This window comes from Saccopteryx leptura, chromosome 9 (assembly GCF_036850995.1).
Source record: "Saccopteryx leptura isolate mSacLep1 chromosome 9, mSacLep1_pri_phased_curated, whole genome shotgun sequence".
In the NCBI taxonomy this organism is placed as follows: domain Eukaryota; kingdom Metazoa; phylum Chordata; class Mammalia; order Chiroptera; family Emballonuridae; genus Saccopteryx; species Saccopteryx leptura.
Window position 1 is genome coordinate 5,245,490 of NC_089511.1, and position 15,392 is coordinate 5,260,881.

The following is a 15,392-nucleotide window of genomic DNA, read 5'->3' on the forward strand; positions in this document are numbered from 1 at the left end:
ACCGAGGGGAGAATGACTTGCTCACATGTGTAGTAGGGGTGAAGGTGGCATCCCCTAAATTCCTGGGCTGCAACTCAGCAGGGTGTGGGGCTCTGTTCAGCTGTGGTACTGACGCTGAGGGCCTCCCCCTCCAAGCTGTCCACCAGGCCAGCAGCTCAGTCATGACCTGGGGCTTTGGGCTTGGGGCGCCGCTACCCAACAGGATGAGAGGAACTCTACCGTCCAGGGAAGGCACTGTCCCTTTTGCAGGGGCGCCAGCTGAGGTCCAGAGAGGGCCAGACTCTGGATTCCGCGGGTGTCCGGTGGGCATTAGGCAGGACTGAGTCAGCTGCCTTTGGCTGGGTTCCTTCAGCACCTTCCCTGGTCCCAGGCTCAGCTGGCCAAGGGAGACCCTCCCGCGAGGCCCGGCAGACAGCCATCTGCCCAGGCCTTGCCCAGCCGGGAGCCGGGAGAAGCAGGTTCTGATATGGAAGCTACCAGGGCGTTACTAATGGGCTGTCGGCTGCAATTAGGGCGGCAGCCTTTCATCTCCCCGCCACGCCCCTTCTGCTCTGGACAGCCTTGCAGCGGGCAGCTTCCCGTCCTGACTCCGGCTCCGTCTGGCGGGCGGTGCCGTGCGCCCCTCCTGAGGCCGGACCCCAGGCCGGAGCCGCAGCCGGAGCCAGAACCGGGGTGAGCGGGTGTCTCCATAAGCCTTCGCCAGGGCACGGCTCCGGATCCAACTGTTGCGTTTCCCGGGGAGCACACGTCCAGTCCAGCCGCCTTCTCGTCTATCCCTCGGCCCGCCAGGCACAGCCTGTCCCAGCCTCGGGCCTGGACGGCTCCCATCCACTCCACTCCGGCCTGCCCGAGATTGCCTAGGTGTTCTGGTGACTTCTGAGGGCCTCGCATGAAAGATAACGCCCAAATCAACAAATCTGCCATTGTGGCTTTGAAGAGACTGTTTCAATCACTTTATTTTGTCTTTATGTCAGCGTTGCCAGATGGCTTGGGTCTTTCTGAGGTCCTGTACCGAGGGGGCGCACAGAGAACTGGTGCAGCTTCAAAGCTGCTTTTTAATCTTTAGCAACATCACAGCCGCTGGGAAACTGCCTGGGCTCTCTCAAGTCTCCCCCACAAAAGAGGCGCGGCCGAGGCTCTAATGAAAGCCAGATAAAGGGATGGCTGGGATCAGAAACAGAGGGAAAAGAGCAGTCGTTAGTCTTTCTTGTAGCTGTTTCAAAAGAAATTCTAAGACAAATTATGGCTTTGGGTGTTTTTCTAAAAGGACTGACGCAGGGAGAGGAGCTGGGGGAGGATGCTTTGACCCCTCGGCACCCTTCCCCTGGCATAAAAGGCAGAGGAGACGGAAAAAAAATAAAAAAAGGCCGAAATACAACAATAAACTTTCCGCGTGCGCGCGCGCACGCGCGTGGGGATGAAAGCCTCGCTGGCATAATTATGGGCGAGGGCGCGCCGGAGCGAGCGGGCGGCCTTACCTTGCCGCCAGCGCTATTAATGATGAGGCTCCCTCCGTTCTCTTCTCTGGAAGGGTGCCTTTGGTTTTCGGGGAGGGGAGGGGCCGCCGCGCCTCCGCGGCTGACATTTGGCGCAGGCTGGGGCCACGCGATGCGGAGCTTCCTCACTTCAGGGTCGGTGGGGGCTGCCGAAGCCCCGCCGTCCTCGGGAAGGAGGCGGATGTGCCCCCGGGTCATTTTCCCTTCCCACTCGCCCGCCCTCCTTTAAGGTGTGGAGGTCTGTCTCTTGGGAGCTGGGGAGGGGTTTTCTGACCTGCCGGTCCAGCCCTGCATGTTCTCTCTTTTAGAGATCAGCCCGATTCTGGGGGAGTCAGGGGTGGGGGAGCCTACCGCTCTCTCTGCGGCACCCACGCGTCCAGTCCAGCGCTGCTGTGTCCCCCAGCAGGGGTGGCGCACCAGGCTGCTCCCAACTCCTCTCCCAGTTCCCATCTCCCCTCTGCTCATCTTGGTTTAAGTGGACAGTTTGGGGGAATGGGCCCCCCAAGGTTACAGAGGCCGGGCCAGGAGGACAGTGTAGGGGGGCCTTCCAGGGGGGGGGGCAGGGTGCACAGTAGAATGTGCCCAGTGGCACCTTATGAAGGCACCATTGGCTCCGAGGGTTGATGAAGACGAACAGAGTCACAGGACCACAGAGTGCCATCCCTACAGCCGTCTGCTGCTCACTGTCGGGGTGGCCGACTGAGGTCCAGGAAGACGAAGGGGTTAACCTAGGTCACACAGCAGGTTAGGGACAAAGAAAGACTTCAAATCCATGTTCCTCTGGAGGGATCAGATATTCTGAGAGAATCGGGGGTCTTGTGTGACATGGGGACAGAAGAGAGTTCAGGGCCCTTTGGGAGAGAGATGGACAGGGTCTGGCACACCCTCCCTCCCCAGATATCCCGTTGTCTCCCTTTGTCATTTTTCAGGGCTCGTGGGTTTTGACCTCTGGAATGTTGACAGAGAGGTGTTCCTGGGGCTTCCTGAGCAGCAGGCCCCTTGCCCCGGGTGGAGTCCGGTGAGGCCTCCCTCCCACAGGCCGGTCTCCGCTCAGCTCACCTCTGCAAGGCTCTTGCCCTCCAGGGGGACTTGAGAAGGGGAACTACAGAAGTGTGCTGCCCGACTCTTGCCTGCCTGTTTGAAAAGGTCTTCCCTTCTCTCCATCTTGCTCTCAGCCCCAGAGGAGAGAGTTGGATGTGTGCGCCTGCCGGAAGGGCAAAGGAGGGGGCCCCATCTCATTCTGTCTGCCTTTGCTCTTTCCCTGCGTGTCTCCCACTCCCTCTGTCTGTCCCCTCCCTGTCCCTCTCCAGCAACCTCCTGGCCTGGGGCTCTGGCTGCTGTCTCCCGCACACTCCCAGAGCTCCTGCTGCCCCCGTCCCTGCTGCACCTGTCACTGATCCAGGGGCTGCGGGTGTGAAGAGGCGGAGAAGCCCACCCAGGTGACTGAGAGGGCTGAAGCCAGCTGGAGGGGAGGTGGCAACGTTGATGGGATAAGGGCTGAGGTGTCAGGTCACGCTTCCTCCTTTGGGGCAGAGCCAAGGAGAAGCTGCCTGCCAGGCCCCCTGGCTGTTTTAATGAAGGAGAATTGGGGTAGATGAGAGGTGATAACCATTTGGGGGCAGATTTCTCCTGCTCCCCGGTATGTACGGTGAGCACCGACAGCACCAAGCTTTCCTGGTCACAGCATTGCACCCTAGGGTGGGGCACAGGCTCTGGGACCATATTTTTGAGGTTTGAATTGTGACTCCTCTATTTCTTAGCCTGGGGACTTATACCAGTGGCTTACCCTTTTTATGCCGCTGGTCTGTGAAATGGGACTAATACATAAATGTATATACTAAGCAGGTTAGGCTGTCATGAGGAATAAAGGAGTTGTTAATACATGTAAAGTTCTTGGAATAGTGCTGGGCGTACTGGTACCCAGCAAAGGTGAGCTAGTGTTGTTCTGGTCCCCATCACACCTCTGCAGCCATTGTTGTCAAGATCAACTACCCGATAAGCTACTCTGGGAACCAGTCCTCATGCTCGGGTGTTGTGGGTATACTGGGGTAAATGACTGTCTCTTCTCTCTCTGGCTTCTCATAGCAGGCCCCTCTCTCCCAGGGGCCCCTATTCCATGTGCTTCTACAGGAGGGGTGGAGCCTGCCATGGCCGTGTGACACAGGCCTGGCCAATCAGAGAACCTCATTTCTCAGGCTGCAGTGATAGATGGGCTCAGAAAAGGTGTCAGGACCCAAACCAGGCCAGGGACCTCCCCAGAATTTTGCTGCCAGAAGTGTAAGGAAAGATTTTTTTTTTTTTAATTCTCTGAGATCCTCAGTTCTAAGCTGGAATCACTAGAAGCCAAACCTTCTCCAGTTACAGGAAGGAAGCTACAGTAGGAGGAAATGAGCCTATTATGTCAAGAAAAGTAGAAATAAGACATAAAGGTGGATGGGGGGAAGAGAGAGAGAGAGAGAGAGAGAGAGAGAGAGAGAATGACGCCTTGCATCCAACCATGCAGGTGCTCTGCTTCTGCGTGTGCTTGTGTCCTGATGATCTTGGCAAACCACTTAGTTCGTTGGAAGACAGAGCTCACCAGTTGGAGAGGCGAGCCTAGGGCGAGAGAGGTCCCAGAGGGAGGTGGGTGAGTCTGGGCTCCCATGTCTGTTGGACCTGAGTTCTCATTCTGCCTCAAGTACATGGCCTCAGGCAAGTCCTTTAATCTCTTTGTGTCTCAGTTCCTCATCGGGAAAGTGAAGTTTATCTTGTAAGGTTGATATGAAGAATGATCAGCCGACTTTTCTTTTTTTTTGTATTTTTCTGAAGCTGGAAACGGGGAGAGACAGTCAGACAGACTCCCGCATGCGCCCAACCGGGATCCACCTGGCACGCCCACCAGTGGGCGACGCTCTGCCCACCAGGGGGCGATGCTCTGCCCCTCCGGGGCGTCGCTCTGCCAGGACCAGAGCCACTCTAGCGCCTGGGGCAGAGGCCAAGGAGCCATCTTCAGCGCCCGGGCCATCCTTGCTCCAATGGAGCCTCGGCTGCCGGAGGGGAAGAGAGAGACAGAGAGGAAGGAGAGGGGGAGGGATGGAGAAGCAGATGGGCGCTTCTCCTGTGTGCCCTGGCCGGGAATCGAACCTGGGACTCCCGCACGCCAGGCCGATGCTCTACCACTGAGCCAACCGGCCAGGGCCGAGCAGCTGACTTTTCTATAAAGTGCCCGGTACATAGCTGGTGTCCAAACAGAGGGTTGTTTTGCTACTGTTATTAAATTTCTTTTCATTAAATTCATTGGGGTGAATTGATTAATAAAATCATACAAGTTTCAGGTATACAACTCCATAACACAGTATCTGTACACTGCTTACCAACCAAAGTCAAGTCCCCCTCCCTCGCCATCTGTCCCCCCACCCCCCTCCAACTCCCCCCACCCCCTTTCTCTCCTGAAATCCCACACTATCATCTGTGTCTGTAAGTTTCTTTTTCTTGTTTAAATTTTTATTTATTTATTCATTTTAGAGGAGAGAGAGAGAGAGAGAGAGTGAGAGAGGAGAGGAACAGGAAGCATCAACTCCCATATGTGCCTTGACCAGGCAAGCCCAGGGTTTTGAACTGGCGACCTCAGCATTGCAGGTCGATGCTTTATCCACTGCACCACCACAGGGCAGGCTGTGTCTGTAAGTTTCTTTTTCTTTGCTTAATCCTTTCACCTTTTTTACCATGATTAATGTTTAGTGATTTATTATTTGTTCTCCAGGTGTAGAGACATGGAGGAGCATGGCGCACGTGTGTTATTAGTCTTCTTTTAGTTGCAAATAAAAGAAATCCAAATCAGACTGGCTTGAGGGGGGGAAAAAAAAAAGGACCAACTTGGCCAATTCCACAGGGTCTAGTGGCTTCTGCCTTGAAGGGTACACTCTGGGGAGGTAAAAAATAAATAAAAAATAAAAAAACCAAGAGGAAATTGTTGGCTCACATAAGAGTCAAGTCCACGGGTACTGATGGGTTTCAGGCATGGCTGTATCTAGGGGCTCAAATACTAGCACCAGGATATTGTTTATCTCCTCATCTTTTACCTCTGTCGTCCCATGGTATAGGTTTCATTTCAGGGCTGTGCTGGAGCCAATTGTAAAACATTCCGGAATTTTGGGCCATGTTGTTAAATCACTGGTAGCATAAAGTTGGCCATGGCGGGAGTATTTCTAGCCTGGAAATTGATAAATGCTACAAATCAGAGCTTTTTATGAAGGGGGAGAGAGCCAGTTCACCAGAGCACGACTGCTCCATTCTCCCCAAATCACCTCCTTTGTCGTGGTGAGGTGCTGCCCCAGCAGCTGGCTGCCACCCTGCCACCTATGCCACTCCAGGGGGAAGGGAGTCGCTCTTTCCCCCGAGCTCCTGGAAATGTTCCAGGGTTGGGTCTCATTGACCTGACTTCGATCACCTGCCTGTTTGTGAAATAGTGACCTGGGCTAGGGTGCCAGGGTGTAGAGCAGGGGTCCCCAAACTAGGGCCCGCGGGCCACATGCGGCCCCCGAGGCCATTTATCCGGCCCTCACCGCACTTCTGGAAAGGGCACCTCTTTCATTGGTGGTCAGTGAGAGGAGCATAGTTCCCAATGAAATACTGGTCAGTTTGTTGATTTAAATTTACTTTTTCTTTATTTTAAATATTGTATTTGTTCCCGTTCTGTTTTTTTTACTTTAAAATAAGATATGTGCAGTGTGCATAGGGATTTGTTCATAGTTTTCTTTATAGTCTGGCCCTCCAACGGTCTGAGGGACAGTGAACTGGCCCCCTGTGTAAAAAGTTTGGGGACCCCTGGTGTAGAGTATACTGATTGGTGCACGTCCTTTCTGGAACTGGGAGACGGGGTCAGTTCCACCTGACCCACATGGACGGAGCGTGGGTGGCGGCGGTTCGCTTGATTGTTAACAACTACCGGGCCTGGAAGCCTGCAACAGGGAGTGTTTGCCATTCGCATATCCGTGGTTCGGTTGAAGGCTCTGCTGCAGACCGAGCTTGTCCGAGCCAGTCAGCTAGAATGGCTCTGCTCCCGTTCTCTGTCTTCTTCCGCCCGGACCAGCTGGCCAATCCAGAATGTCCTCCTCATGGCGATGGCAGAGTCACGAGAAAAGAAACCGTGATGCCCTTGCAAGGCCCAAGCTCAGACTGGGCACGCCATCGCCTCTGCCCCATTCGATGGCCCACAGCAAGTCACAGGACTCTGTCCAGATTCAAGGAGCGGGCTCATAAGCTTGGCTTCTTTAGTGAGAAAAACTAAATCCTGACAGGGGGGAAGAACTGGGACCCTTGAAATAACCTAGCACCTTTTCTATAGAAAATCAGGGTGCCATAAATTGCAGAAATAGGAAGGATGCCAGGTGAGTGTCAACTGAGGGTGATGGGAGGGTGGGGGACAGATGTGGTTGTGCAGGTTGTGTGTGGGGGGGGGGGGAGGGAGAGAAGGTAGGACGGAGGGCCAGCAGCAGAGGACAAGACTGGAGAAGGGTCTTCTGTCTCTTGTGAGCTGGATGACTTCTCTCGGTCTCCAGACCCAGAGGAGCCATATCAATTCTTGTTTCCCCAGGATTGGATTCTGAGTAAGGGTGTGAGTGTGAGTTCATTTGTTTGGGAGGTCATGCCAAGAAACACTGACAAGGGTGTAGGAAATGAGCAGTGATGTGCTGGTAAACTGGTTTTCTTGGGGGGGAGGGGGAACCTTTGATTTTAGTGTCTGCCAATTACCGTAGTGTAAATGTTCCCACTGTGGTTGATGTCAAGCTACCAGTATGATGCAGCTGAGCGAGGAGCTGGGAAGAGAAGCGTGGCCTGGGCTCCTGTGAGCTGGTAGGACAAGCCATAGGATGGCAAATTGGGCAGAGAAAGAAGGTGCTGGCACAAGATGCAAAATCAAGCCATTTGCCAATGTGAGTGACTAGAGCCCAACACCGCTGGGGACAGCCGGGAGTGGTATAGAGCAGTGGTCCCCAACCCCCGGGCCGCGGACCGGTACCAGTCCGTGGGCCATTTGGTACCGGTCCGCAGAGAAAGAATAAATAACTCACATTATTTCCATTTTATTTATATTTAAGTCTGAACGATGTTTTATTTTTAAAAAATGACCAGATTCCCTCTGTTACATCCATCTAAGATTCACTCTTGACGCTTGTCTCGGTCACGTGATCCATTTATCCGTCCCACCCTAAAGGCCGGTCCGTGAAACTATTGTCTGACATTAAACCGGTCAGTGGCCCAAAAAAGGTTAGGGACCACTGGTATAGAGCAAATACCTCTGCATTATCCCATTGAGGGTGAGGGGCTGAGGCACCTGTCCATCAACTGCCCGACCATCACTGGTTCAGGTTCTTCCCAAGGAGGCGGGAACTCCTTGGCACTTCCGGCCGGGATTCTGGTTGCTGGAGGAATACTCACACAAGAAAGACGTGGCGAGTTGGGCAGCACGCATGGAAAAGGTGAAGTCTGCGGCAAGGACCGCTGGAACATTGCCTGCAGAGGGCGGGGCCTCCAGTAGGGTCCCCTCCCCAGCTTCCTGCCGCTTCATTGAGGGAAACGTGACCCGCTGCCCTCAAAGAAGAGGTCAAGTGAGCACCTTCACCATTTTCAGTGATACCATTTGGTGTGTTCTGAATGTGGAGGTGTTTTCTGGAATATTTTCAGATGGAAATCTTTTCAAATCGCTTCTCTGGGCCCTTTGATGTTTCCTTCTAGGGGTCGGGGAGTTGGGTGAAAATAGCTTTCTTTTTCAATAGCTAAAATCCATTCGTTTACTGAAAGCTCACTCCTGTTGGTGATTTGCGGCATGGAGTGGATGTGTTGGGTCCTTTGCCACGTATGGCTCCCCCTCTCTGGCTTCTGACAGCAAAAAAAAAAACCGCAACTGTACCTGAGTTTGTCCTCTGGATGCAGGAGGGGACGGGCCTGAAGGGGGTGGGGCTTACACTCCTGGGGGCAGCCTTTATTGGGGGACCCTTGGAACGTCGTGGATGACCGATCAGCCTCTTGAGTAGGGCACCTCTCAGGCATGTCCTCAGGGTCTGGTTAGGATCAAGCCCCTTCTTCCCAGAGCTGTAACTAGCTAAGCCACCCAGCCTGTGTTGGCCACCTTCTCCTCCTGCCTCTCCTCTCTAGCTCCAGACAGGACCACTTCCCTGATAAGCTAGGTACATTCACACCGGGGCTGGGCACAGCATCGGGGGCTCAGTAGGGTTTTAAAGAACATGACAATCCCAATCCTGGGGGGCACCAGCTGAAGGCTGAACGAGAGGCAGGGACAGTGAGGCCTGCAGGTGCTATGTCCTCCCAAAGCTGCGTGTCTGCTCACCGTCATCTCCCAAACTCCAGACTCCTGCCTCGGGCTGGATGGCTCTACCTGGACCCCCAAGCTCAAAATGTAACTTCTCACCCCACCTCCATGGCCAGCGTGCCGGTCTCACGCCGTAAAGCTAGGCACTGTCCCCCAACCTCTCTTTCTCCTGGCCACTCCGGGGCTTGTTTCTGGTACCGTATACATCTTTCCTGAAGCTCTCCACATCTCTCCTCCTCCCCCGACACCTCTCTGGCCCCGGCCGGCGGCATCTCATCTCCAGCCTCACCTCCCTGGAGTCCTTTCTTCGGGACGACCTGGGTCCCGTCGTTTCTCACCGGAACGCCCTGTCTGTGGCTCCCTGTGGCTCTGAAGAAAAAGTGCAAGTTCCTCCTCGTGGCCTAACAAGGCCCTGCAGGAGCCGGTCCCCCTCCAACCTCCAGGCTCCACGTTCTCCTCTCTCCTTAACGCCCCCGGTCCCCCTGCTGACCAGAACTGCTTTTAGCTCCTTGAACTCTCTCGCCTGCAGGTCTTCACACGCCGTGTTCTTGCCCCACACTCTCCTCCCTCCTCCCTGGCCACCCGGACTCCACTTTTAGGATTGGCTTAAACGTCTCTTCCAGGGAGCCTGGGTCCCCAGCGCCCGGTTCCTCATGAACCTCTGTGTACATGGACCTCCTGAATTCTAATGTCATCGAATCACATGTCCCCTGCACAAGGCAAGCTGCTCCAGAGGGGCCGTGTCTGACGTGTTCTCAGGTGTGCCCACGCCTGGGAGCGGCTGTGACACCCGGGGAGTTGGTCCAGAGACCTCGGCTCCCCGCTCTCCAGGACAGACAGCCGCTCTGCAGCCTTTGTGTTCCCCACGACGTCTGTCTGTCCGTCTGCCTGTCGTATTCAGGTCCTTCCTGGGGAAGAGCGGGAGAAAAGGCGCGCGAGGAGGAGAAGGAGGAGGAGGAGGAGGAGGAGGAGGCAGGGCAGGGGAAGAAAGGAGGCCCTGCTCCGTGGCCCAGAAGCAGCCAGGGTCCCCCGCGTTCCCACACCTCTCATCTAAGTAGGTCACCCGGAAGAGCTCTGCGTCCCTGTCAAAGTTTCAGGCAAAAACAATAACTTGGTTTTGACCTTGCTCTCTTCAAAAAGCAAGTTGCCGCCGAGCTGCAACATCAAAAAGAATAAATAATTGTTTTTCTTTCTTGTTGTTATGATATGGATCATCTGAGCGGTTAGTGGTAAGCAAGAGGCTTTGATTCGACTCCGGCTCCCCAGCGCTCCGGCCTCTCTTTATGTCAGCAGGCTCCTGTTTCCACCCCAGGACAGCAGAATCCCTTGATTAAATTCATATTTGTTTTAATCTTTCCCTGCGTCTGATCTCCAGCTCAAAGATGGTCAGGGAGAGAAAGCCAGCTGTCCCGCTGTGGCCACGGGGAGGGCCCGTGTCAGGCCTCACGCTGTTCGTTCTGTCCGGCGCGATAAGGCAACCAGCCCGCGGTGGCCCGTCCTGCCCACTGTGTCAGCCCCGGAGCCCGCGCGGCCGGCAGCTGTGGCGGCTGGGACGGCCCACCGAGCTGCCGGACCGGAGTGGGGGTGGGAGAGGGGGAGAGGGTGAGGAGGTGGGGGGACCGGGCAGCTGGCAGCCTGTGCTGGACTCGGAGTGCTGGAATTCTCTGGAAAGAAATTTAACGCTGAAAAAATGACGGCTCGTGAGTGCACGGGCTGGAATTTATCCACCTGCTCAGTTCATAGCAGGTGACTTTTATTCTCTGTTTTACACCCCCCCTACACTTTACCCCTCCCTCCCTTCCACCAGCATGGAGGCAGCCTTCCAATGCACTGGGTAAATATCCTGCAATACATAACGCTGCTTTGTATGTGGGTGTCTGTCTCTTTTTCTAATTGTGGCAAAATACACATGACATAAAATTTACTGTTTTAAAAAGTATGCGATTTTCATATACTATAGAGAAAGAGGTCTTGTGTTCCGTGCAGTGCAGCGGTCAAGAGGACAGGCTCGGGATCGAACCAGCTGCGTTCACAACCCCCAGCTCTGCTCCTTCGCCATTCGCTGCCTCAGTGTCTCTACCTGTGAAATGGGACAGTGTGTTTGCTCCTACTTCATAGAGTTGTCTGGAGGGTTAAATGAAGTAATAATGCTCAAGCACTCTGAACAGTGCCTGACGTGAGCTAAATGCTCAAAAATGTCTTAGTTATTTTTATTGTTTTATTTATCACCTTTTATTGTGCCATCTCTCGCTCAGCCCGGTGTTTCTGAGAACCACCCATGCTGGTGTCTGTGCGCCTGGCTCCTCGGTTAACCGTATACCACAGGGTGGGGTGCATTGCTTACATTTCGGTCTCCCAGGGATGGACACCTAATTGGCAGTGTTGGGCAAATAAGTTTGTAAAATTTGTGCGATTTTGCTCACTTTTATTAAAAATGGCCGCTGCCCACGTGATGATGCTGTCAGGTGTTACAGTTAATTACCTTCCTGCTAGGGAAGGGGCTTGGTTATGCTAATGTTTGCCGGAGGAGGGGCTTTCACGCCAACAGTTTTAAGAGAAAGAGGCCACATTGTTCCAGAGAGGCAGGCAGTCGAGATGGCAGGGTGCTGAAGGAGAAGCCAGTTTGTGCAGAGAGAAGGAGATGGGGAACAGAGGCTGGTGGGGGTCTTTGATTCTAGGAAAACTGGTAGAAAGTCAGTGGCTGTGGGAGCCCTGACTGGAGAGGGAAGAGTTTGCCCGCTGTGTGTATTCACTCACTCGCCAGAGCAAGGCTAGAATAAAAGATGGCTCACCAGGTTTTGGCTCCGCTGTTTCATTACGGTCTATTGAATCTAATACGAACTTGCACCTGCCTGCAGGTGGCGAAGGCCGCAGCTACTGGCCATATAGGCAGTGAGCTCCCCTTGCAGACCAGTGGGAGTGGGGTCACTGGGTCCTAGGTCAGGGGTTGGCAAACTCTCCAGGAAGAAGAAGAGAGTAAATATTTTTGGCTTTGTGGGTTGCCGCAACCACTCAGCTCTGCTGTGGCAGCTCAAAAGCTGCCGTAGGTCATATGTAAATGAAAACGTGTGGCTGTGTTCTAATAAAACTTTATTTACAAACACAGGAGCTGTCCAGGATTGGCTTGCGAGCGTGCAGCCCCCTGTACACGGTCATAAGAACACCTGAAGTCACTGATTCCCACTCAGACGACACAGTCTATCCTGCTGGGCACGCTCACGAGTGTCTGTCTCCCTGTGTCCTGCTGACTGAATTCTCTGTCATTGATTCAGAGTGTGGAGAGGAGTCAGAGGGGCTCGACCCTCAGCCCTGACCTTCCGCATTGTGCCTGCGTGCATCTCCTGGTTGAGACCTTTCCCTGTGAAGTTTGAGTTAACGTGCACCTGGGCCATTTACTGTGTGCCCAGCACTGTGCTTAGCACTTTGTTCTCCCAACAACCCCAGTGAAGTAGGGACAAGTGGAAATTCCTTTTCCAGATGAGGAAACGAAGGCTCAGACAGGTGCAGTGACTCGCCCAAGGTCACACAGCCAGGACAAGGTAGAGCCAGCACATGAAATCACATCTGTGGAAGGCTGGATCAGATTCCATTCTAAGCCCTCTCGTGGGGGCTCTGTGATCCAGTTACTGCAGCTCCAGTCAGAGGCAGCTCCCTTCCCAGGGCTCAGAGCTCTGTTTGCACCAGTTCTGTGATTACACCGAGGCTTGTAGCCTGTTACTGTGTCTCCAGGTGCTCTGGAGGTCTGTAAACGTCACCAGCCAATGAGTCCAGATGAGGCCACCCTCACGTGTCCAGTGGGCTCTCCCTGCTTGGATAGCTCCCTCCCTTTCCCACCTTACTCTGTAGAACTATGGACGCTGAAACAGGGCATTTGTCAATTACTAATGATGACTTATATCGAGATGCACTATGTGTGTGGTAAAAAAAAGACTGTCTGTACAAGGATTAGTTGACTTCATCTCCACAACAACCCTTCAATGTCGGTGCACTTAATATCATTCCATTTTACAGATGAGAAAACTGAGCCACAGGGGGGGACAGCAGGGATGTGACTTGTCCCAGGTTACACAACTAGTAAGCGGCAGTACCGACATCTAACCCCAGGAAGTCTGGCTTCAGAACCTCTCTTCCGAACCCTTGCCTCACCCTGTCCTGGCTGGCTGTCCTGGGCTGTATAGCCTCTGGGCCACTGCTTCCTCCTGCCTGGGGTCCTCCGTGAAGCCACACCTTCACTGTTCTGCTCAGATTGCTGCTCCGGGCCACTGTCTGGTGCCAGCCTGGGCCACCCTCTCGGGTCTCCTTTAGGCTGCCAACCGGTGAGCGGCTGTGCATACACACCCCGCAGGAAACGAGCAGGAAAACGGCCCCGGGCCCTGTCAGAGGGATGCCACCGCAGAGCTGCTTGGGCCCCAGGCGTCTCAGCGCTGGTTGCCACCATCTGATCACCTGTTCTGGTCACTGCTCGAACAGATGCCGGCGGGGTACGGAGAACATTGGCAGGCTCAGTTGCCAAGTTGGGCTCCTAACATCGGACTTTTCTTCCCTTGGGGAGGATTTATAATTTAGGGGTCTCAGTTCAGTCTGGGTTCCGGTTTCATACAACAGAAACGGGTGATGGCGAGCTCAGGCACACGAGGAATAGAACGGAAGACTACTGAGTAGTTCACAGCAGCAGTGGAAGTGTGGAGTCAGCGGAGCCCCGACTCTCCCTGATTCCATAGGGATGTTCCTCCAAAACAGGAAGGATTGTGGGTAGGGATGAGAGAGAGAGAGCGAGAGCCACCTTCCACCAGCCCCTTAGTGTGAAAGCGACCTGAACCTGCCTGACCCTGGGTCTGTAAGTTAGCTCGCAACAACAACAGGACCAGGAGCGCCCAGGGGCTTGCAGATGTACCCTTGTTAAGTTCACTTCTTGAGTTATTATTTTCATGAGAGCGACTTTGCCGCCTGAAACAAAAGGCTAGCCCACTGAAGAAGGGCCCAGCACTTTTTCTGACCATGATTTGCCCAACTGAAGTCACAGCAGCCTCCCACAGAGAGGATCTCACCCGGGGCGAGAACCACAGCCACGCCGCCGCCGAAGGAAACGCTCAACTCCAGCAACGATTTATGTAACGACGTCTCACCTCTTTTATTCCACATTCCGATCTTAAGACAACATGTAAAAATCTTAATGTTGTTTTCGGGAGCAGCCAATAAAAGAAATTGTTCATGCCTTTGCCACGTTTGGCAGTTCTGTTTTTCTTTATGAAAACGACTTACGTACAAAGTCCATATGCAATAAAAATGTGAGAACATGGCTGAGTGTAGAAAGGAAGCAGTATGGGATGGGAAGGCACTGAAAGTTTAAAATGCAAATGTAGATTGCCGATAGTAGTCCTTGGAATATGTTTTAGAAAGTTGTAAAAAAAAAAAAAAAAGTCACCATTTGGTGCAACCGAAGTTATCAATAAAAAATGTTCATTTGGACCAAATTTGTTTGGAGCTTGTCACTTAGCACCAGAGACAAATTTAAACATTTATGGCAACATGGTAGAGTCACTGGGGCAGCCAAAATGGCCTGAAAATGATTTTGAAGTTAAAAGTATAAGATGAGCCTGACCGGGCGGTGGCACAGTGGATAGAGCGTTGATCTGGGATGCAGAAGACCCAGGTTAGAGACCCCGAGGTCACCAATTTGAGCGTGGGCTCATCTGGTTTGAGCAAAGCTCATCAGCTTGGACCCAAGGTTGCTGGCTGGAGCAAGGGGTCACTCGGTCTGCTGAAGGCCCACGGTCAAGGCACATATGAGAAAGCAATCAGTGAACAACTAAGGTGTCACAACAAAGAATTGATGCTTCTCATCTCTCTCCATTCCTGTCTGTCTGTCCCTATCTGTCCCTCTCTCTGACTCTCTGTCTCTGTAAAAACAACAACAACAACAAAAAAGTATAAGACAAGGTTGAGGGGATTCTTAAAAGAGACCTAAGAGAAAGAATAGCCAATTGCAAGGTGTGCTCTTTGATGGGTCCTAGGTTAAGTACCTTTGAAAGAGATTTTGTTTTTTTTTTAGAACAAATAAGGATTTGAATGTGAACTGATTACTCGATGATATTAGGGCATTAGTGTTGATTTTGTCAAACAAGATAATGTTATCATAGAAAAAAAAATCTTTATTTTTTGACAATGCACACTGAAGTGTTACTGTCCTGTTGTCTGAAATGGTTTAGCAAAATAAAAAAAAAAAGGTGTATATATATGTATATATATATATATATATGATGAAATACATATGTTAAATCTAGAGGGAAATGTATTAAATTTCATTTTCTTAGTCTATTTTTTTTTTTAGTCTATTTCAAACACGTCTTTAAAAAAACCTAAAGCTATTCCAATGCATATGAAAACCTTTAAATCTCCTTCATAATCTGGTCACAAACAGCAGAAATCTTGGGGCAGAGACTGGTTTAGAAAAGAAGTTGGGCATGCTGTAAAACGCTGACTTTTACGGCCCCCGGAGCAACCGTAACCCGAGGGAGACGTGGGTGGCGTGGCAGGGTCTGGATGTGGCGCGGCGGTGACTTTACCGCCCTGCGTCAGATCCC